Genomic DNA, 24,763 nt, shown 5'->3' on the forward strand with positions numbered 1-24,763 from the left:
TCTACACCCTCAGTATGGATGGATACCCCTTTAAGGGGTATCATTTAGGGTGCATAAAAGTGCTGATGGCTCTGAAATCTGGCTCTGAAAGCTCAGGTTTCTACCTCCTTCCTAGATCATGCATCGCAGCCTGTCAAATTCCTATGTGAGTCTGTCAACCCTTTACTCTTCTAATCTCTGCTAACTACTTTCTCTGTCTGGAAGCTCTCATCACTCTGCTGGTTGTCAGTGGATTCCAGTTATCTGAAGGTCTTTACTTGTTACCCCTACTTCTCTGCCCTGTCCAATGTGTACCAGACCAGCCTCTACCCAACACGGACTATGTATCTATTTGTTATGATTACTTAATTTAATCCTATAGCCTGCTCTCTAAATATCTCTGTCCTCTGCTGGTTCTCACTAATTCCCTGCATCCCCAAAGTACCCCTACCTTCTCCTCCCCAGAAATGCCATGATTTCACAGCCTATATTGCAGTCAAGAATTCTGTGCCTCTACTTCCCAAATGGTAATATGGAATCATCTCTAATGAGCAACTCATAAAAGTACTTAATTCACTAACCACCTCCCATGGGCTCTGTATTCCTGGTGGAGTAGGGATGGGAATGAGGAGTGTTAAAAGATAATTAAAAGCAGGAAGTAAAATCATGACTCTTACATAAATATAAAATATATACATGTGAAAGATGTATTAATGAGGAAACCAGTAAGATGTTACAAATGGTTTAAGAACTATGCATACATAGGCAAGAGAAATGCTGAAACAAGTATACAAATAGGTGCAAAATGAGTCAAGAATTAATTACATGCCTGCGGTCAAGATTCATTTGCATTATTATTAGTTTTCTATAATTTAGAGTTATAAAATAGCTCAGAGAGTGAGAAGTGGAGATAATCCAGGAGACTACTCTAAAAAGGACATGCAATAAACATTTTTTTCTGATTTTGAAACCTTTCATCCACAGCTAGTGTAACTGACATAAGCACTCTCTTCAAGGTTAGGACAGGCATTTGTGTTTGTAGAGACCAAGGTATGTGTCTTCCTTATCTCTAAACCTTGATAAGGGATGGAGGCCTACTCCTCCCTGTTAGAGCATTGCTACTCAAGAGTGTGCATTGACATCACCTGTGATGTTTAGAAATTCAGAATTTTGACCCCAGTCTAAATAATCTACATTTAAAAAGATCCAGGACTTAAATAAATGGAAAGTTATCCCATGTTTATGCATTGAAAAAGTTAATAGTATTGAGATGTCAACAATCTCCCAAATTATCTACAAATCCAATGCAGTCCCTTTCAAAATTTCAGATAGAATATTCATACATTGCTAGTGGCCATGTAAAATGATGTAGCCACTTTGGAAAATACTACAGCAGTTCCACAAAATTGAAAACATGTTCACGTAAAAACTTGTACATAAATATTCATAGCAGCATTTGTTATAATAGCCAGAAAATTAAAATAAAACCAAATGTCTATCAACTGGTGAAAGGATAGATAAAATGTGATGTATCCATACAATGGAATATTATTCACCAATAAAAGGAATGCAAAATATCTGGTGCAGTGGCGCACACCTGTAATCCCAGCAGCTAAGGCAATGGGATCATGAGTTCAAAGCCAGCCTTAGCAACTCAGTGAGGCTCTAAGCAACTCAGTGAGACCCTGTCTCTAAATAAAATACAAACTAGGGCTGGGGATGTGGCTCCGTGGTTGAATGCCCCTGAGTGCAATCCCTGATACCAAAACAAACAAACAAAAAAAGGGGGGGATGCAGAATAAAAATCATGCAAAGTCAAAGAAGTCATGCCCAAAAGGCTACATGTATTATGATTCCATTTATATGAAATGTCCATAATAAGGTTATCTATAGAAACAGAAATTACAGTAGTGGTTGCCAGAATTGCAGGAGAGGCAAGATGGAGAATGACTGCTAATGGATAGGGGATTTTATCTTAGAGTGATAAGAAAGTTCTGAAATGAGATTTTGGTGGTGGTGGAAAAGCACCAGGAATGTACTAAAAGTCATGGAAATGTTTACTTTCCAAGGGTGATTTTTCCAAGGGGTATAAATTATATCTATTAGAGCTATTTTTCTTTTTAGATACTCTGGGAATGCTCAGAGCAGTGTTGCCTGGGTTGCTGATGGAACTCTGCACTAGCATTCTCTGCCCCCACCCTATCCACCCTCTATCCCTGAATCTATTCCGGTGATTCACACAAAAACTTACCCTTGTATTCATAAATAACTTATAAAAATATTATATAGGTCATAGGGTCAGCACAGAGTTGCCCTGGTTGCTGATGGAACTCGGCTTTACAGTGCCTCTCCTGACCACCTACCTTGCTTCAAGGTATTCCCATTGCCTCTATTGCTCACTTCCTGCCGCCATTACTGGCTTCCGGCCACCATTGTCCGCCATTATCCGCTTAGATTCTGCCTGAGGTGGGTTTGACAGAGACCTTGACCAGCCTACCCTCCTCGGTTAATCCGCCCTCACCCACCCTGGGGGCCCCTAGCGGGCCCCACAGCCACCACTGATTTCTCCTTTTACCACCGTCTGTGTCTTTCAGCAGCCTTTGCCCTCCATGGCCCTCGCAGAGCCATCGCAGGTGCGCCACAACTACCACCCTGACTGCGAGGCCGCCATCAACAGCCAGATCCAGTTGCAGCTGTATGCCTCCTACGTCTACCTGTCCATGGCCTTCTACTGTGACCGCCACGAAGTGGCCCTGGAGCACTTCTCCAGCTTCTTTCTGCGTCGTTCGCATGAGTGGAGAGATCGTGCTGAGAAGTTGATGGAGCTGCAGAACCAGCGTGGAGGCCGTGTCCACCTCCATAACATCACCAAGCCTGATCGTGACGACTGGCAGAGCGGCCTCCAGGCCATGGAGTGCGCCCTGCACCTGGAGAAGAATATAAACCAGAGCCTCCTGGAGCTGCACCGCCTGGGCACTGAAAAGGGGGACCCCCACCTCTGTCACTTCCTGCAGCGCCACTTTCTGCATCAGCAGGTCCTGATCATCCGTGAGCTGGGCGACTACCTGACCAACCTGCACAGGATGGAGGCCCCAGAAGACCACCTGGCTGAATTCTTCTTTGACCGGCTCACTCTGGGCCGCAGCCACCACGACAACTGAACAAGACTGTACCCCAGCCCATGCCAGGGAGTCTTCCCCAGTGGGTCACCAGGCCAGGTCTACATATTGCCCTTTCAGCAAGTTTCCTTCAGTTTGGGCCTTTCAGTTTGACTGTTAACTTCCAATAAAGTTATTTTTTGGTTCTTAAGGAAATGAAGGTGTCCAGTAGAGTTTGTGTGTGTGTGTGTGTGTGTGTGTGTGTGTTTAACTCTCATTTTGAGAATGAGGGCAGATCCCCATGCATCCAGGATTCTGTCTATCCACCTATGTCCCATCCACAGGCTCATATCTCCACAGGTGGAGAGAAAAGGTATTCTACGGGCCCCTGTAAAACACAACATTATTCTTCCTTTCTAAACAATGGGTGCGGGAGGATTAGGATGGTGTGGAAGGATTTCATGGGGTCTTTGTGACCATTCACTGGTCACAAAGTGCCTCTGGGGAAGTAAAAGGAATGGGATTGAGCATGTATTAAAACAAAGGGATCTTCAACTTTACCTGAAAACTTATAGTTTACCAGAATATACAAATGTTTACTATTTCTTCATTCTGGGAAACAAGATGAGAGCCCTGGAAGATAGCATGGCAGGATACTTCTTTGACTAACTCACCTTGGACTACAATGATAATGGAAAACCAGCCTTATGGACTTCCCCATATCTGGTGAAGTTGACAAACTAAAATAAAAGTGGCACTTTGCAAGCTCAAATTCTTTTATTTACATTATTGTGTTTTATTTTTATAAGAACCTCATGAAATAGGAAAGGCAGGTGTTATGACCATGTCTTTCCCCCCAGGGTTAAACATTTTATTACAAGTATTTATATTGGTTGGGTTTTTTTGAAATTCTTTTATCAATTTTGTGGAATTTGAAACTCAAAGGAAAAATGAATTTACATTGGAAATGCTGTCTATTTTGACATTACAAGTAAACAATACCTAGGATCAAGAGACCACACATTTCTATTGACAAATCTATGAGTCATCTGGTCTAGAATACCTTCCAAACTCTGAATCAAAATCTATTAGTGGACTGATAAGTTAATATAGTGGATCATTTCTGCTTCCTTATATCTTTTGACAAATTTTCTACCAGATTGTTTGCCCTTTTCTTATTGATTTGTGGGAATTACTTAATTATGTATTTTAGTCCTTTAGAAATTTTTATGTTTTCTGAAGTTCCTCTTCTAGTTTGTAGTTTGAATTTTTACTTTTTGGACTCTTTATTATAATCATTAACACACATTAATTGTAGTTATTAATAGGTTTCACTACAACATTTACATACATGCATTATATCATTCCTTGATATATCTACCCTCCCTTTTGCCCTATCTTCCCCCTATTCCCCTTCCCTGAAAGTATAACTATGTCTTTGTCAGTGAGAAAAAGGGAGTCCACACAGGTGAGAAGTTATGGAATTGGGACAAGAACACAGATTTTCTGATGCATGTTTTACTTTCTTTCTGTAACCCTGCAGGTATATCAATGGGCTAAGGATAATTGTGTAAGTAGATTGGGAATCCAGCCAGGTAACCAGCACCGGAAGGGAGGGAAATCCCCCCACTCTCAAAGACAGCACTAATCATTGTAGTCTTTCCCCTAATTACAGGTGTGCCTTCCAGCCAAGGGTGGGGATGGCTTCTAAACATCAGCCAAAATCCTTCTCCTGTGAAAGAGGCCTTCAGAATTAGCAACTATGTAACAGGTAGCAAGGCACCTCCCAGGAAGGCACTCAACACTTGTATACCTGAATCCCTCTGTTCAGACTCTATCCTCCACACAGGCAGCAACACTATTACCTGGGTTGGCACTGAATACCTAGAAAGACCCTAGGGCTGGAAATCCCCAGAGAGTGCACAATCACTCAGATGTTTTCACTGGGAGTAGCTTCACTGCAGGCACAAGAGGTAAAGGGTGTAGCTACAGAACACATATGCTCTCCCTGCAAATTCAGTTAATCTGAAAGTGTGGACAGAGAAGCCTGTAAGTTTTCCATGCATACTGTTTTGTAGTGTATACACTGTAGCCTGTTGTGATCTCTTCTCTGGAATCTATAGCTGATACCAGACTGGTTCAGTCTTGTTCTCAGGGCCCCCTCTTCAGCCCATCTTTCCTTTTCCTGTGATTTGGAGGAACTCTCCAAGATAATGCAGAGAAATCCACTTAGAAATATCTTTTTACTTTACCTGGAAAAACAGGATTTCCCCATCTGTAAAACTCAAAGAGAATTGTGATTATACATAGTGCCTATTACAAGCCACTACTTGTAATGCTACATTTTGCAGCTTTTCTTAAAGAATCCCTGGCAGGAAAATCTTGGTACAGAGGCAGCATAATTATTTTTATCTTTGTTCTTTTGCAAGAAAAATGCAAATGTTCTAAGTTCCTTCCTTTTGGTTAAGTTTGAGGGTCACAAAACGCCTTTCGAATAGCAGTGCAGTGGTGGAAAGAAGAAACTTCTAGACTAATTAAGTTTGCCTCATTGTACTTTACAATGTTTAGGCTTGTCCTTTCCTCTCCTCATTTTCTTCCCCTTCTATATGCCTCTCAAAAGGGTTGAACAAACTTCTCAATTCGTTGGTAACTGAACTTTTCAAAACTTTGAAGTGATATGTGACTTGGTCCTCCAGACCCGGAAAGTACACCCGGAGATACACAGGTGGTTGATTGTCAGTCCTTGGCCATGTTTTGTTGCTTGGGGGAATGATGTCTGAAACAGTGGCTGTTGCTATGGGTACCAGAAACTCAAGCAATGATAATATCAGGACAGACTAAGGGAAAATGGTAAAATTGATAACTTCATCTCAGGCTCAAACACGGATTCAAATTAACTGTGTTGAATAATTTACCTCTAGGGAAAAAAATCCTCACTCTATCACAAAAGGAAATTTCTTAATAGATGGTTGTCACTGACAACTTGTACTTCGTTTTCCAGAAAAAGGAAAAGTATTTTTTTCTTAAGAAATGTGTGACAAGCAGCACAAAGCACCCATTAATTTCTTCTGAATCTTCTTTACTCTGGAAATATGTTCTACATTTCTGATTTTTAAATTCTCCTTTAATTTTATTTCACTTGCCAGCAACTCCAATTTCTTTTCGTAAGCCCAAGCAATATATATCTGATAAAGTATTCAGTAGAGAAAGGCATTATCAGTAATCTCAGAGGTGATACTATGCTTCATGTTTTAAAATAACAAATTTTTATACAAATAGGTATATGTGGAGGGGTGTGGGTGTGCTTTCTGAGTTCAGTTTCAAAGGGATACTGATGGAAAATTTGCTTCAGGAAAGCTAAGTTTAAGGTTAAAATGACAGTAATGACATTTCACTAATGTGAAATGTTGGGCCACCTGAAAGGTAAAGAAATTTACACCTGACTTGCTAAGCCAAGGGTGACATTAGAGAAGAGTAAGGTACAGTGAAAAAAGAAAGTAATAATGGCAACATATTTTTAAGAATCATATTTCAGTTTCAGATTGAGTTAGGTTACCCATAGTAACAAAGACCAGAAAAGCAGGGACTTAAAAAAGGTAAATTTTTTCCTCCACCTGGAAAAGAAATACGGAGGGAAACACGACCACCAAGATAAGTTCTTTCTTTTCTTATTTTTTCTCTGTACTTGGGCTGGAATTCAGGGTCTCATGCATGCTAGGCAAGTGCTCTACTGACTACACCTTCAGTTCCGTGAGAAGTCTTTCTATCATCTTTCACTGATTAAGAGACCCAGATTTTCACACCTTTGAAATTGGGATGTATACTATCTTACAATCATTGTCATCTGTACCTGTCATTGCATGAGTATGCACTTTAAAACTCAACAGAGCAGTATCATTTGCTAGGGAAAAACCCTGGAGACATCAGAGGTGTATTCTTTTAATAAATACTGCATCATCAGCATGCTTAATAGCACAGAAGACAATATTATGATATCCAAATGATTCTGAGTACAAAAGTGATTCAGAAGAGTTAAAATTTGAGCCCAAAGAAGTTCTAGCAGTACTTTAAACAATTTATCTAATGCAGTTTCCTTTTGTGTATATAAGAATGATGCAATGATAAAAATCCATGCCTAAATAAGTGTAAAAGAGATCTTTCAGTATGTGTGAATTGAAAATCTAAAGGATAAGAAAATACTGTGTCCTAGTTTCATTGGTAGAATTTTTCTTTATTGTAGTATTCTTTCATTTTTCATGACCTTGACAGTTTTGAAGAGAACTGGTCATGTATTTTATAGAATGTTTCTCAGTTTGGATTTGTTAGGTGTTTCTCTCATGGTTACACTGGTATTCCAGAGAGGTGAAGTGTTTTTTTCCTCACTGTATCAAGAGGGCTACGTCACTTCAATATGATTTATCACCAGTCATGTTAGCTTTTTTCACTTGGTTAGGGTGCTATTGGCTAGGATTCTGCATTGAAAGTGGCTGATTTTCCCCTTTCCAAACTATAGTTTAAAGTGAGTCATTTAGTCCAGTTCACACTCAGGAAGCAGGGAGGAGGAATTAAGCTTCACCTCCTGGATGGAAGATTCTCTACCTGTAATATTTGGAATTCTTCTATAAGGAATATTTGTACCTTCTCCCCCACTTATTTATCCAATTATTTATTTTTCTCAGTGTGAACTCATGAATATTTATTTAATGCTTTGGATTATAGTCCAAGATTATGTTATTGGTTTTGTTCCTTAAATTGTTTCACATTTGGTCATTTAGAGTTTGTTCATTTAGCTTCTGTATCCCTTTGACATACTCCCATTCTCTCTCTCTCTCTCTCTCTCTCTCTCTCTCTCTCTCTCTCTCGCACTTTCTTACTTTCTGGCACTATAAGATACTCCAGACTCATGAGACTCATGATGTGTTTCCCTGCCCCAGCCTTAGAATTACCCATTTCTCCAAGGAATCTTAGTTTCTTTTATTGTATAAATGGTATTTTAAAACTAAGATCTGGCAAACTAATTGAAAGAGCTGTCATAAAATTCTGTATTTCTGGTTTCTCTTTGAAATATTATCTGGCTACTTTGGGCCCTGTTCCCATGGGACCCTTCATATGGAACTGAACATTATAGCTACCGCTTTAAAGCATATATATTCTTCAGTTCACCACAGTATATGCCATTCAAGCAGTGTAACTTAAGCACTCTAAGGTGCCTTTTTATTGATATAATTTCCTGAAGCCCAGCACACACTCAACTTTTGTGTTGTTGAACCTAGATACCTCTGTCCCAGGTGACCATGGAGAGTGAAGAAGTCAGTGAGTTGGTATGCATCTTCTGTCCCAGGAAAAGTTTAGTTCCTATCCTTTAGATTGGCATGCCCCTCTGTCTTCAGGTCTCTAATAGAATTTGGGAAGTACTTGAATCCTTGGTCTCCACTTCCTCACTTTGCCCAGTTATCCCAGGTGTGGAACACCTATTAAAAACTTAAATTAAGCAACAAATATAGCAGTGATGGTAACTTTGAAATAATATTTGAATGCTTATAATGTTTGTAGGATTGAAAACTCGAGACTTAATGGGTTAAAAGTCAAAAGAGCACAGGTTATTATTCAACCTGCAAATGTCTCTGTCACTTTTTCCATTCCCTTCTTGGCCAAGTAGTCAACTTATTTTCCCTTTTGTTACACTCCTTGTCACCATTGGAACTTACCTTGATGATTTTGCAGACTTTAAATGCATTGTTAGACAGGCCAAAAAAGAGGTTGCAAGCCAAAAGACTTATACATCAAATTAAGATGCTTGAATCTCACAGTTTACTGAATAATTTAGAACATATAGTGAGAGGCAAGGAGAGAGGGGATGGAGGAAGACAGGAAGCTAGCAGTCTTGAACCTTGTTCCATGTGGTGTTCCCTCTTTACTGCTTTAGCCTTGTCCACTGACCATGGTTTGGAGGACTAGTGATGAAAATATCTGGAGCTATCTCACACCTGCTCTATCAGAGAGACCCAAGGACGAATATTTCTGGAGATAACTGTAACTTGCTTATCACCTACTGAGCAAGGAGGTGTTTTTATCCAGCATAAAACCAGATGGTTGCCACCAAAATGTAGGTGATCTAAATATACTCCAACTGTAATGAATACCTGATTTCTACTTGATTTTTCCACCCCTTTCTCTCTCTCTCTCTCTCTCTCTCTCTCTCTCTATATATATATATATATATATATATATATATATATATATATATATTCTGCCTACTTTATCCATGTCTACTATGTCTCATAAGAATTATCTGTACTTAGTTTCATCTGTCCTCTTTGTTTTTCTTATTAAAGAATTGATTGAGTGTTCTTAAATAAATATTCAACATTTCCCAGTGTATGCATCTTCTAATCTGTTTTCTAGAGACAAAATGACCTGGCAAGGTTCCATGAGTCTTTTGCAGGCATTATTGGTGTAATTTCTGTCATGGCTTTCTTGCCTAGAACCTTTATTGACCACCTTGATGATCATCAGGAAGTCCTCTCAGGGGCATATCTGGCTCACAACGAAGGTATTATGACCCAGTTTTCTTTAAGGATCTTGATTCCTTAGCCCCTAGAGCCCCTAGGAAATCATTTGCTTCAATGATCTGGAAAAGACAGAAATGTAGTCTTCCTAAAAAGGGGCATCCCTGTCTACTTGCATCATGTTTGTGTTGGGTCTGGCACTTGCAGAAGATTATTAGATCTAGGAAGCTCTTGAAGGAAGAAAGGAGGAGGAAGGAGGTGAGTTCAATAAGCTGAGAGTACCTGGAAATTGAAGATATGAATACAGATGGTGTAGACATGGATGCAGGCAATATCAAGAGGCCATGTGGAATTTTATTGCATAGCTGTAAGAATAGAAAAAGAAAGCAGCATTCAAATGCATTGTCAGGCAGGCCAGACAAGAGTTTCCAAACCAAAAGATTAAGTGTGGCACCTGAATATATATATATATATATATATATATATATATATATATATATATATATATAATATTAATCTGTTATTAAAATTAAGTTTTCTCAGGCAAGTGCAGTCTTGTCCATTAGGAGAATAGATCAAGGAGCAGCTCCAGGCCAGTAACTCCAGGGACAGTGAAGAGTAAAAAACCCACCCCCAGTTCTCAGGGGAACATCCACATGTTGCCCCAGTGAAGGCAAGTTATGTGCATTACAACCAGGCAACTGAAGTACATCCTCCTTTGGTTTGTTCTGGAAGGATCTTTTCTTCACAAATATAATTTCCTTTCATCAGAGAAAATCTCCACTTCTCCATCAGGAAGCTGGAAAATATGAAAAAGATAACTGGAGGGCTGAGGTGTTCAGGGGTCTGTTCCCATCCCAGAGAGCATTTTTTTTAGAGAGAGGAGAGAGAGAGAGGAGAGAGAGAGAGAATTTTTAATATCTATTTTTTAGTATAAAAAATACTAAAAAGACACAAAAAAAAAGACACAACATCTTTGTTGGTATGTGGTGCTGAGGATCGAACCCGGGCCGCACACATGCCAGGTGAGCGAGCTACCACTTGAGCCACGTCCCCAGCCCTGTCCCCCCCCCCCAGAGAGCATTTTAACAAGATTCCTTGGTTAGAGATGATTCAGTATACAGCAGTGCTTCGGTACAAAAGAGCTATTTGCATAGGGGGACTCAGTGATGCCAGGCCTGGGCAAGGTTCCTACTGATATAATAACAACAGACCCAAGGGCCTTGAATGGGGGCTCCTAACACACCAAACTAACTGGATTCCAGGGACCCCCTGATATTTTTAATAACACGAACATTTCACTGTTATCTGTCAATTTGCCTCTTGCTGAAAGTAAAGATGTTACAATAGGGGGATTGCTCAAGGAGAGGAGGGGGAGCTTTCCTCTGAACACATGGGGAAGACCCACTTTACCTGTCTGGTGTGTTCTTTTTGTTAAAAAAATTGTAGTTATAGATGGACAGCATACCTTTATTTTATTTGTTTCATTTTTATGTGGTGCTAAGGATCAAACCCAGTACCTCACACATGCTAGGCAAGTGCTCTGCCACTGAGCTATAACCCAAGTCCCTGTCTGGTGTGTTCTTAACACCAAAGGGAATGTGTCCTCATGATAAATGGTAACTTCAGGGGAAGAAATTTGGAGAAATGGAAAATGCCAAACTTAGGGGAAGAAGTAGAGACCTGAAGATGGCAGGAAAATAGATAACCCAAACATAATAATTATCATCTGACTCATAATGGTATTGAGGTTTACAAAAATGATGGCTCTGTGTAGGAGAATTTCACATATTAAAATATGAGAAGTCTACATTGAACAAAGCAATTGTAATACCTAAAAAAAGCATTTGTTTTTTTTTCATCTAGTCATTCTTAAATACTTACATGAATGTGTATGGAAAATGGTAAAGAAGTGAAGGTGAGACTAGCCTATCAATGGAAAAACAGTAATCTGGACCCAGTTCTAAAAGATGATTTAAACTGAAACTTGTGAGAGAAGAAGAGTTAGCTTGACAGATGTAGGGGTGAAAACAATATGAGATTAACTTCAAAATCAGGCCTTCAGGAAACTAAAGATGAAGGCACAACAAAGGATTCATCTGGTATGAAGGGAAGGAGGAGTGTAACTCAAGGTGCCGTGATAAAAGGCCAGAAATTACCAGGCATAGTTGTATATGCCTGTAATCCCAGTGGCTCATAAGGCTGAAGCAGGAGGATCTTGAGTTCAAAGCCAGCCTCAGCAACTTAGTGAGGCCATAAGCAATTTAGTGAGATCTTATCTCAAAATTTAAAAAAATAATAAAAAATATTAAAAGGCTGGGGACATGGCTCAGTGGTTAAGTTCCCCTGGGTTCAATCCCTAGCATCAAAAAAAAAAAAAAAAAAAAGGATGGGATAAGAAATGGAGGATGACCTCATATTAAGGTCAAGGGTTGTTTAAGAAAAGGCCTTTTGAAGGAATCAACCAGCATGTTTGGATTGGGGTTTCAGGAGTAGGTTATTCAATCCCTTCTTGGACATCCCTGGGATGATGTAGGAGTCCAGTGACAGATACCTGGAATAAATATGAAAATGTGTAACTAATGACCTGTATTTGAAGACACAAGAAAGAATATTGTTTAATCAGGAAAGTGGCATCGAAAAGTTCTGTACAAGGTCTTGCTGTCCTTTTTCTTTATAAAGCAGAGTTTGACTATTGTTTCAATTTGCTGCCTCAGAAGAGTACAAGCCCAGATGTCAGGATGTCAGAATGCTAGAAGAACATCAAAGCCCTTGGTGATGCTGGAGCAAGTGTTTTTGAGCAACATCAAAGAAATGCAGGGCTTGCACCCTTTCTCTCAGAGAAAGAACATCAGACTCAGCTCTGGCAGCTTTTACCTCCCTTGAAAACTCATTTACCGTCTTTGTCAGACATTTGGAAGAAGTAAGCTTATCAGCAACCTCTGAAGTTTAAAAGATGCCAATGCATCTCAACCAGCAGTCCTTCCCAGGGGGGTGTATGCATGTCAGGACAGCATCCAGGAATAATAGTGGCATTTTACTATTCAACTTATAATATTGTACCACCCCTCCCTGAATGACCACATCATCATAGGCATATGTGAAGAGAGATCCTCCAGAAAACCCCTTGCACACCCCCAAACTAATACCGTTGCCATTGCAATCTGCCTTGCTTATCTCAAATGTTACCTTGAACAGCCACCTCCCTTCTCCCAGTTTCCCAGGACACACCTTACTCACCGCACTTTAATCCCCCACAAGGCCATGCCTAAGTGTTTTGTCCCCTTCTTCCACCCCTCCCCAACTTTTGAAACCCTTTTCCTGCATCCTTTGAAACTCATGGGCCATTGTCTCCCTTAACAAGATTTCCTATATCCTCAAACTATTTTCCAAATATTCCCTTCATTTTCTTGTTTTAACTCCATCTGGAATTACCCCAAGGCCACTACTTCCTCTGTAGCCCTCTCCAGTGATGGCCATCCTCCCACAGTACCACTGGGCCTGGAGATGAGATCAGTGGCCTCCTGCTTTCTTATTGCAACTGCTAAGCTATTTGTCCTGTTCCTTCTTCTTTAACACCCAAGTTTAGAATTAATATCATCATATTATGTCTCTCACTATCATTTCCTGTTATAGCTATCTAGAGATCCCCTACCCAATATTTCTTGATGATGTTAGCTCTTGGCTAATGGTAACATTTAATATGAGCACTGTGCTAATTCCTAGTTATTTCAATATCCATATAGATAATGTTTCAACCTGGCCCCTTAGTCCCTTAATCCATCCTCCTCCTGTGGCCTTGTCCTCTAATCTACTCAGCCATTCATTGAAGTAGCCATATCAGGGACCTTAGAATCTGCGATGATTGAAATCTTTATATAATATTTATCTCAGCATCACTCTTTGACTACTACCTCCATTTAAAATTTTTTTAGTTGTTGATGGACCTTTATTTTAGTTATTTAAATGTGGTGCTGAGAATTGAACCCAGTGCCTCACACATGCTAGGCAAGTGCTCTACTTCTGAGCCACCACCCCAGCCCACCTCCTCTTTTTCTAGTCATTCTCTCTAGAGTGCTGATACCCCAAATCCTTGAACCCCTCTGGAAATCCAGTCAATTGGTTCATGACATTTTCACTATGCCTCAATTCTTTGATTTCTCTTTGCTCTGATTAAATCCAATGGTCAATGATAATAATTCTTTTGATACATTTCTACCCTACCTGATCTGCTTTGTTTTAGTTGCTTGGAAAAAATCCCTAACTTAATTAAATCAATTTCTCCCATATATCACACTTGTAACTATGCAACTGAAGGTGACTAGAGAAACACCCAACCATTTGAGATAAAGCACTTAATTAACATGGCTCTTTTTCTTAAATATTTTTTTTTAGTTGTAGATGGATACAATATCTTTATTTACTTATTTATTTTTATGTGGTGCTGAGGATTGAACCTAGTGCCTCATATGTGTGAGGGAAGCACTCTGCCACTGAGCCACAATCCCAAGCACACAAACATGACTCTTAAGTGGGCCCTTAGTGTTGCCACCATTTTACTTCCCTGTCCTATCTACTCTTCTATCCTTCCTGATCATCATTCATGCATTCTCCTCTGTATCTGTCAGTCTTTGCTATATGGCGTGCCATCCCAATACATACTACTTGAGTAAAATAATCATTTTATTTGCTCATAATTTTGTGGGTCAACAATTTTGGCTGGAATATTGGGTAATTGCTGTCCTGAACTCACCTGGTATCATTCATGTGGCTGTGGTCATCTAGTGACTTGAATGGGGCTAGTTGATCTAAAATGGCAGCTGTTATTTATTGTTGTCTGGGCCACATTTCCAGTAGGCCAACTTGAATTTCCTCAAATGAGGAAAATGTTCCCAGAGACAAGCACTTTTTAAAATCCTTTGTTTATATCATATTTGCCAATTTCTTATTAGGTAAAGCAAATCACATGGCCAATCCCAGAACCAGTGTGTGGGGAATAACAAGGGCCTAATGCACTATAGATGCTTACTGGAAAAATCTACAACCTCTAACCACTCACACCTCTTCCCAATCCTTCCTCTCAGTTAATGAACCTCCATTCTATTTTAGTGGAAAGAAGGAAGGAAGGAAGGAAGGAAGGAAGGAAGGAAGGAAGGAAGGAAGGAAGGAAGGATGGATTAAGAACTTCCACAGATTTCTACGTACTATCATACCTCCCCCCACCAGCATCTGGGTGCATTTATTCTACTTTCTCTCTGTTATTTGATGAAACTTTCAGGCCCCTATTTAAGGCTAATTTCTCCAATTTTGTCCTAGAGCCCTCTTGTTCCCCAAAGGATCTTGCTTCTGTTTTTTATCTAGAGTCACTTTTGTTGATACATCCATCTGGTGCCTTGAATGAGCTGCATGCTCTGAGATGACCTTACTCTCTTTTGCATTGCATTTTCTCTCTTTACTGGATCATTCTCTTCAGAATAAAAACAGGATATTTTTGTCCTACACCCAAATCTCCCTTTAGCAGCCCTCTGCCTGCTGATCTTCACAGCTAAATTCCCTGACATGGCTCTCCATCATCATAGCATCCATTCTTCTCCTCCCAACTATCTTAAACCCACCATAACTTTCATAACAAAAATGGCTTTTGTCACAGACTCTAATTTCTCCATGCTGATCCATCCAAGGATTAATTTTAGCTCTCATCTTACTTGAACATTTTCTTGGGCTGATGTGCAGGAGATCTCACTTTTCTGGTTTTCTTTCTACCTCTCTGGCCTCCTCTTCTCAGTCTCCTGCTCCTCTTAGTGTTCCTCAGTTCCTCTTCATCTTCGCAACATCATAGTTTATACAATGCTCCAGGCCTCAGTTCTTAAAACTTTCCTCTCTACTATGTATTTGCACTTCTTTGGTGATCTGTTTCATGAAGGTCATGGATTCAGATGTTCTCTGTGTGCTGATGATCCTGAATGTATATCTCCAGTCTAATCTTCTCTTTGAAACTCCAGACCTATGTTTACAAATACCTGCTTGGACATTTAACAGACATCTTAAAGTTAGTGTTCCACATAGATATTGATCAAAGGGTAAATACTATCAGTTTTAAGATGAACAAGTTCTGGGTATCTAATCTAATCTACAGCATGAGTGGTGATGGATGTGTTAATTAGTTTGATTGTGATAATCATTACACAGTGTGTATCAAATCATCACATTATATGCCTTGAATACACGAAATCTTTAATTTTGAAATACTTTAAAATATTCCTCATCCTGCTTTATTTTCCTCTGTAACATATATCACTTTCTAACTTAATTCTTACTTCTTGATCTTGCTCATTACCTGTCTTCTTTTTCCTAGAATATAAACACCACGAGAGCAGGGGTTTGTGTCTATTTTTTTCTCTGTTGTTTTATCTCTAGTGCCTAGAATAGAGTAGGAAATTTAAAAATGGAATATGGTGGAACATGTATTTCAAAGTAATAGTAATTCTGTTCTTCAATTCTTGGTGTTTTTGGAACACTTTGAAAATATCAAGAATTGAAGAACAGAATTACTATCACTTTGATTTTTTTATGCTTTAGATAAGTTTGACCTTAACTCTACTCAGTAGATAACAGTCACCAATTATAATATTTAACCTTCCTAAATGGACCAGGGGACTACAAGATGTATTATGGGATAGTAATTTCTTTGAGGAGAGCAGTACTCTTAAAACAAATCTCTGATCACATTGCACACAGCCCAACCCAACCTTTCTGAGATCTTTTCTGCCTGCAGAATAAAGTCCTTCCAAATTAGTACTCATTTTACTTTTCTAGCACTATATACTTTTTCTTGAGATAGCTAAGTCTTGAAGAAAGGAAATGACTTAGTAAAGGGTGACATAAGAAATGGGACATTCTAGGCAGGATCCAGAATAAAATATGTAACAATTTGTCTGGAATAAAGGAGCCATAGGATACTATGCAATTGAGTCAGATATGGCAAATGCCTGAGAAACATCATGTTTTGAATTATAACAAAAATGTGATTGGGCTTCAGGTCTACCAGATGTCAGGAAATAAAACATGAAACTGGACTTTTGGGGCAATATGATAAAATTTTATATGCATTTTGGCTATTATATTTATTCTTACTGAATCATATATATAATATATATGTCACATATATCATATATATCATACCTTTTTCATTCTAAATTCTGTATAGGTTTAACATATTAGAACCACTGTGTCAATAGATTTTTTTCAGTTTTAACAGTTTCATCAAGAGTAGGATTCTAGCCTACTATTATGTCTTTATCCCTAGTAGTTATTTATTCCTTGTCTGCAGTTCCTACACATTAAGAAGAAATGTCTTGAAACTTATGGGAGTTCAGAGGAAGAGTTCTCTATATCCTCTGAAACAGACAAGGTCACTGCTTAGCAAACCTTTCTTAAAAAAGAGTTCAGTGATAACAGCCACATTAGAGCTCTGGTCAACCGCAGCTGATGATGGGCTCTGTTGATGGGTGCCCTTGGCTGGACTTGAAAGTGTTGTCCTGAGAAATGATTACTTTTCTGCTCGATAAGTCCAAGATGTGTCTATTAAAGGCTGAAAAGAAAGGAGGAATAAAGGTGTGAATGTAGCCTCTTGATCAGTTCATATATTAGACCTCTTACACTCTGTCATGATTCTTAGTGTATCTATCACACTTCTTCATGTGTCTGTGACAATTTCAGTAAAATTTTAGAGACACAAAGTCCTTGATGCAGAGGTACTTAAGTCTTAGAAAGTCATACTCAGGAATGTGGAACAATGAACAATTCTTTAAAAAAACACATGAAGAAACTTAGAATTACATGTTATTTATTCATACATTCAATAATTATTTATGAGGAGTTCATTTTGACTAGATACTATACTAGATGCTAGACATTCTGCTTTCAAGATGTTCATTCTTTAATTAGAAATAGCAAATTAATATTTTAGTGCTGTAATAGAATTAAATACATACAAGAAAACTGAATGTTACATGTGCTTGGGAGTGGTTGGTGTTCTGGAAGCTTCCTCAGGTGTAATAATACCTGAAAGCAGTTTTGAAGATTGAATAGAGGATCATGAGAGGAGACGGGGTATCATATTATAGGCAGAGAGAGTGGTATGTATCATGATATGCAGGTCACATGTGGTATGTGCCATGATGTGCCAGAGAGTGGTATGTACATGATGTGCAGAGTATGTGCCTGTTATATGCAAGGTCAAGTGACAGGGGATGATAAGGCAAAGGGTAAGGAGGAGAAAACATGCAGGAAAAGAAGCAGGAGAGATCAGAGAAAACATGACAGTTGAACTATGAAGTCTGAATCATACACGAAAATCCGTGGAATGTGACTGCTGGATTTTCTTTTTCATGAAATGATCAGATTTTCCTTTGGATTAAAGAGAAGTGTGGAAGATGAATTAAGCATCTGAGTGTGGATGAGTCTTGAGGCTATGATCTATTAAGAGACTGTTGCAGAAAAATCTAGAAAGAAATGGTCTAAGTTCCACTAAGACAGAAACAATGAAGAAGAGGAGAGGGTAGTGTTGAGAGACATTGAAGATCAGAACCTTTTGTTGTTGGTGAACAGATGGACAGAAAAGGATTTTGAAGGAAAGTATTTGGATTTCTAGCTTTGAGCATATTAGTTATGTGATGGCATCCTTGTTAGAGAGAGGGAACACAAGAGGAGGAATGGGGACTTTGGAAGAAAGTAGGCATTTTTCCTAAGTTCAAGATTCTATGGGGCATCTAGGTGGAGCTAGAAATGGAATAAAATATGACAAGTATATATGTAAGGTACATGGAATTAAAGATGAGGGGTAAATTTTCCTACCTCTGATCCCCTTTTGTTTTTGTACATCTTTGCTACTTTCTTGCAAAAAAGGCCTCCATCCAAATGAGAGGAGGATAAAAAGAAGAAGGTCTTATAGATGTTATGGAAGGTGGATATAGTCTGGAGGAAAGTTTAGGATCTGAATGGATACAAGGGAGGGGAAAAAAGACAGGGAAGGAACATGGAATCAGCAAAGACAACACTGGTACAAAGCAACACAAGAGCAGAGGGTTTAAGAAGTGGAAAAGAGGAAAATAAGCATTACTAAGAAGTAGGGGTTATATTTCCTAATGAATTTATTCTCTGGATAGATGCTGGGAATTTAGATTGTGAACAATCAGCAGTTCCTATGGAGGAACATTATTTGATTCATATTTTATGAATACGTCTTAGAAGCAACATCAAAGAGGGCAAGGCATGTGCATAAGTGGAGGCAAAGGGAAGGTGATTGGGGTTCTTCCAGAAGTTCCAGCTGCTTTGTAAGGAGATGAGCTTTCGGGGATTGTGCTGGCACCACTAATCCCATCATGAATATGGCAGCACTTGGATAACTAGGATTGAAAAAAAATTTATGTCTTACATTTTTTTGAAGGGCAACCCTGGCCATTACCTTCTTGAAGCAGCAGAACATCCTTGAGTGTTTTCTCTTTTAGAGAAATACAGAAGCAAATAAAAATAAAGCCTGCAGTAATGACTATTTTTACCAATTACACATGCATTACTAAGTGTCACAAATCCCATGAGCAGGAAGGTGTGATTTTCTGAGTCGGCTGCTGTGTTAAGATGAGAGGAATTGCTCAGTGTTGATAACACTGTTGGATGTTGCTAATGTAATTACAGTTCCCCACATAGGTCTCAGAAATTAAGGTTCTTGTATTTTCTATTTTCCTTTCCATTTTGGGAAGATAATAAAAAAATACAAAACTTGCTTGGTTTGACTTTACACCCAGTTTCCAAGATATTTTTTATTGTGTCTTATACTGAATGGATTGATTTTTTTCCATTTGTCTTTGAAAAAGTCATTTGCACAGAGAGATTGAATGGACTTAATTTGTTTAGTCTTCTGAAGTGATGCTTATAAGTGGGCCATGATAATTTAGTAAATATATCATGTTCAAGGAAGTGGTATGAACAACTGAAAGAACTACTCACAGTGTACAAGGAACAAAAATGGATAAAAGGAAGTCAGCTAACAAATAGGACAGAAATGTTAGATTAAAGATGAACTTATGGGTCTGGGGCTGTAGCTCAGTGGCAAAGCACTTGCCTAGCATGCATGAGGCACTAGGTTCGATCCTCAGAACTACATAAGACTTAACAAATAAAATAAAGGCAATCTGTCCATCTACAACCATACATACACAAAAAGATGAACTTACAGCATTCATATTGGTTGTCCCAATAAAGCACAATGTTAATTTAGAGAATTGTGTCGCAAGGGTTTTGTGTTGCTGTTGTGATTATTTTTAAAATAGACATATAGAAAGAATCTGCACCTATTTGTAGGGTACCATAGAATTTCTTTTCTTTTTTGTGCTATATCCCAAGCCCTTTTTATCCTTTATTTTGAGTTAGGGTTTCACTAAGTTTCTGAGGCTGGCCTCAAACTTGCAATCCTCCTGCCTCACCCTCCTGAGTAGCTGGGATTATAGATGTGCACCACTGCACCTGGCTCCATATGATGTTTTGATACATTAAATCATTAAATACTACTCAAACCAGGATAAATATATTTATCTACTCAAGCATTTATCACTTGTTTATGCTGAAAGCATTCAAAATTCTCCTAATTTCATTTTAAAATCTATAGTATAGTATTATTACCTGTAGTTACCCTATAGTGCAATGGAATACCAAAATATCTTTCTCCTATTTAACTATATATTACTGCCCATTAATCAACTGTTCTTATCTCTCCCTTCCCTCTACCAGCCCCAGCATCTGATGATCAGTATTACTCTCAGCTTCTATTTGATCAACATTTTTTTAGATTCTACATATGAATGACATTATGCAGTCTTTATCTTTCTGTGCCTTATATCATTTAACCTAATCATTTCCAGTTCCATGCATGATGTTACAAATGACAAAATTTCATCCTTACTGATGGCTGAATAGTATTCCATTGTGTATATGTATCACATTTTCTTTATCTCTTAATTAGTTGATGGTCACTTCAGTTGTTTACATTTCTTGGCTATTGCCAATATGCTGCAATAAACATAGGAGTGCAGATTTCTCTTACACATTCTGATTTTATTTCTTTGGGATGTATACCCAGTATTGAGATTGCTAGAAGCATATGTTAGTTCAGTTTTTACTTTTTAAAGGATGCTCCATTCTGTCTTCCATAACATCTGTACAAATTTACATCCAAACCAACAGTATGCAAGTGTTCCCTTTTCTCCATATTCTTGCCAGTACTTCTTTTTTGTCTTTTTTATTGGGAGGGTAGTAACTAGGGATTAGACCCAGGGGCACTTAGCCCCTGAACCACATCCACAGCCCTTTTTTTTTATTTTGAGGCAGGGTCTCACTAAATTACTGATGGCCTCACTAAGTTGTTGAAGCTGACTTTGAACCTGATACCCACCTGCTTTAGCCTCCCAAGTCAATGCAATTACAGGTGTAAGCCACTGTGACCAGCCCCTTCTCTTTTTCATAATAGCTATTCTAATTGTGGTGAGGTGATATCTCATTGTGGTTTTGATTTGCATTTCCTTGCTCATTACTGATGTTGAGTATTTTTCTCATACTCCTGTTGGACATTTATATTTCTTCTTTTGAATCATGTCTTTTCAGATCATTGCCCATTTTAAAATTTGATAACCTTGTTAAAGTTTTTGAGTTCCTTATGAAGTTTGGATATTAATTCTTTGTCAGGTAAATAGTTGGCAAATATTCTTTCCCATTCTGTAGGCTGTGGCTTCACTCTGTTGATTGTTTTCTTTGTTGTACAGAAGATTTTTATTTTGATGTAATTCCATTGGTCTACTTTTGCTTTTTTTTCCCTCTGTGGGTCATATCCAAAAAATTACTATGTTAATGTTTTCCCCCCAAAGGCATAGATAGAGATTTAGGAAAGTAGATACATGTTCAAGAGAGAATGAGGGGAATCTCAAAAGAGAGATGCTTTGGGGGTAAAGTAAGGAATATGCATTCAAAGGAGAATGCAGGCTTTCTCCAGAAGGAGAGACAGTCATCTGTACTAATGTTTAAAAGTGTTTTCCCTACATTTTCTCCTAGCAGTTTTATAGTTTCAGCCCTTACACTTAGATATTTGATTCATTTTAAATTGATTTATGACCAGGGTGAGAGATAGGGGTCAAGTTTAAGTGTTCTACATATGATATCCAGTTTTCCCAGCACCATTTATTGAAAAGACTATCCTTTCTCTGATGTATGTTTTTGGTGCCTTAGTTGAAAATTAATTGGCTATAGATTTGTGGATTTATTTCTTGGCTGTCTTTCCTTTTCTATTGGTCTATGTGTGTTTGTATGCTAGTGCCATATTCTCATGACCATAATTTTGTAGTATATTTTGAAGCCAGGTAGTACAATGCCTCTTACTTCATTTTTTTGTTTATTTTTTCTCAAGCTGGCTTTGGTGATTTGAAGTTTTGTTTGTTTGTTTGTTTGTTTGTTTTTGCCATATGAATTCTTGGATTGTTTTTTCTAGTTCTGTGAAGAAAGTCATTTGTATTTTGATAGGGATTGCATTGAACCTTTAGATCACTTTGTAGATCAATATATTAACAATATCAAATCTTTCTATCCATGGACATAGAATGTCTTTCCACTTCTCTGTATTCTCTTCAATTTCTTTCATGAATTTTTTATAATTTTTATTACAGAGATCTTTCACTTCTTTGGTTAAATTGATTCCTAGGTATTATTATTTTTGTAGCTTTTGAAAATGGAATTGCTTTCTTGATTTCTTTTTCAGACAATTTGCTGTTAGTGTATAGCAATATTACTGATGATTGTATATTGATGTGTGTGCTGCAATTTTGCTGAATGTATTTATTGTAGTAGTTTTTTTTTAATTAGAGTTTTCTAAATACAAGATCATGTCATTCACAAATAGTGACAATTTGATTTACTCCTTTCCAATTTGGATTCTCCATTATTTCTTTCTCTTGCCTGATTATTCTTACTGGGACTTTTGCTGTGGTCATTATTTTAAGTATATACAAGAGTGGCCCAGTATCATTAACATACATTTCTTCTCCAAGTTTTTTTGCATATTATAATCTGTTGAACTTGAGTGAATTTCTGCTTCAGAGAATTACAAAGTACCATTAAAAGATTTCTGAATTTTCCCATTTCCTACCCTTCCTCATTGGTCCACTTACAAATACATTTTAAAACTTCTTAATTTATTATTAATATGTGTGTTGCTACTGCTGAGAACCATAAATTAAACAAGTTTTAAAATACTTTGTAAAGGAAATGTAAATGATTAGAGAAGCAACTGTTTTAAACAGCATTTTAAGCATGTAAAATTTATGAATAATCTGAAATGCTATAAGCATGTATAATGTATTTGATGTCTGCAAAGTGTTCTCCTATACAATAGCTCATGAAAACCCATCATTTATATGTGAGTCATGCTGTAGCATGTCCAAAGTTGCCAAGTTAAGGAAAAATAGTAACTATGTGACCTTGTACATGGAAACTCCTTTCCCACATCCTCAGATCACCTTGAGAAACCAAAGTTTCATAAAATGGACCTTGGAGACTTAGGAAAGGAGGAAGAACTTTAGGATATGGTCTAATTCCTATTTTCCTTTTAGAAGCATAATAATGTTTTTCCAATTATGCACTGTCCAGTGAAGTGAGGCAGTATAGAGTCAGGAGTCAGATTTCCTTGGTTCTGATCTCTATGCTTCATTATCCTTATTTGTAAAATAATTATCTTACCTCATAGGGCTGTTGTATATGTAGAACACTTTGAATGTAGGACATCAAGTAAAAACTCAATATTTAAAAAAATTTTTTTTTAGTTGTAGATGGACACAAGACCTTTATTTTTATTTATTTATTTTTATGTGATGCTGAGGATCAAACCCAGTGCTTCATTAGGCAAGTGTTCTACCATTAAGCTACAACCCCAGCCCTTCAATAAAAGTTTTAAAATAATGATAAGGGAGAGCTTGACATTCAATATTTGTCTTTTGAATAAAGATGACATATTGAACATTGTCAAGGAGTTCCATAGTTCTAATTATATTGAATAGATGCCTCTGGTTTCTGTATAGCAAAAAAAAAAAAAAAAAAAAATCAATAGTTTAACCCCAAATCCTCAACAGTCTTATTGAAAAAAAAGTTAATTCATGGAAGTTCTTGACATACACATGAAAACTTGCTGGCCCCTGCCAGAGAATTAATGGACTTCAAAGCAGCTCACTAAAACCAGCTACAGCACCCAGGTTCCCAATGTAAGTGAACCTGGATGACATTATGCCATTTAGATCCCTTGGTCCAAAGTACTATAACTTTGAATGCTCATGTTGTACAGGTCATTGACAAATAGAGTATCTGAAATGTTGTGTAGCATGAAAAACCATTGTTACATGAAATAGAGTTAAGGGGATGGAAATTTTTATTTTAGAAAAATATAACACAGAAACTGTTCAGAAACATCAATGAGTTGTCACAGGAAAGAAGATTAGGACTTGTTACTGGAATTAGTGGATGGGTAATTTTGTTTAAAGCAAGACATTTGGCAATGAAATGGGCTGCTTCTGGAAATGGAAGATACCTATTACTGAAAGTATTTCTGCAAATTTGTACCACCTACTTAAGCGAATGATTTAGATATAGTTCCATCCTTGTATAGGAAATGTAAGTAATAATTTCTGGGTCCTAGAGCTTAAAATCTCTTTTAATTCCATTTTAATTTTAATTTCACTTTAATATTGCAAATTACTTTTCATATGCCGTCCTTTCCTCCACAGCCTCCTCTGACACAAAGGCATGTTCTATAGCTCAGAGGTATACTTAACAGCCTGCATTCTCAATGCCAACACTACCAAGATATTTTCACCAAGAGGTTAATTAGAACCGCAGAGAATTTGATATGATTTTAAACTTCTAATGCTTAATTTAGCATTTTTCATCATTTTGACCTTGTGTTAACTGGAAAGAGGTGCCATTTTGTGGAATGACAGTTCCATGAAGATTAAAAATCTCTCAAGCAGGAGACATTTGCAGTCTGTTTACATATTTTGTCTCATTTTATCCCTTAGTAGAGCTGGTAATATCATTATTTACATTTTACAGATGAAGTTCTGGTGATTAAGTGGCAGAGTTGAATCT

At 37.8% G+C, this 24,763-nt stretch overlaps 1 pseudogene; it reads left to right on the forward strand.

Annotated features, from left to right (window-relative positions):
• The first annotated feature begins 2,588 nt into the window (after window positions 1-2,588).
• LOC113192482 (ferritin heavy chain pseudogene) lies at window positions 2,589-3,140 on the forward strand (annotated as a pseudogene).
• Window positions 3,141-24,763: the final 21,623 nt, after the last annotated feature.

The sequence above is a fragment of the Urocitellus parryii genome, chromosome X (assembly GCF_045843805.1).
Source record: "Urocitellus parryii isolate mUroPar1 chromosome X, mUroPar1.hap1, whole genome shotgun sequence".
Taxonomy (NCBI): domain Eukaryota; kingdom Metazoa; phylum Chordata; class Mammalia; order Rodentia; family Sciuridae; genus Urocitellus; species Urocitellus parryii.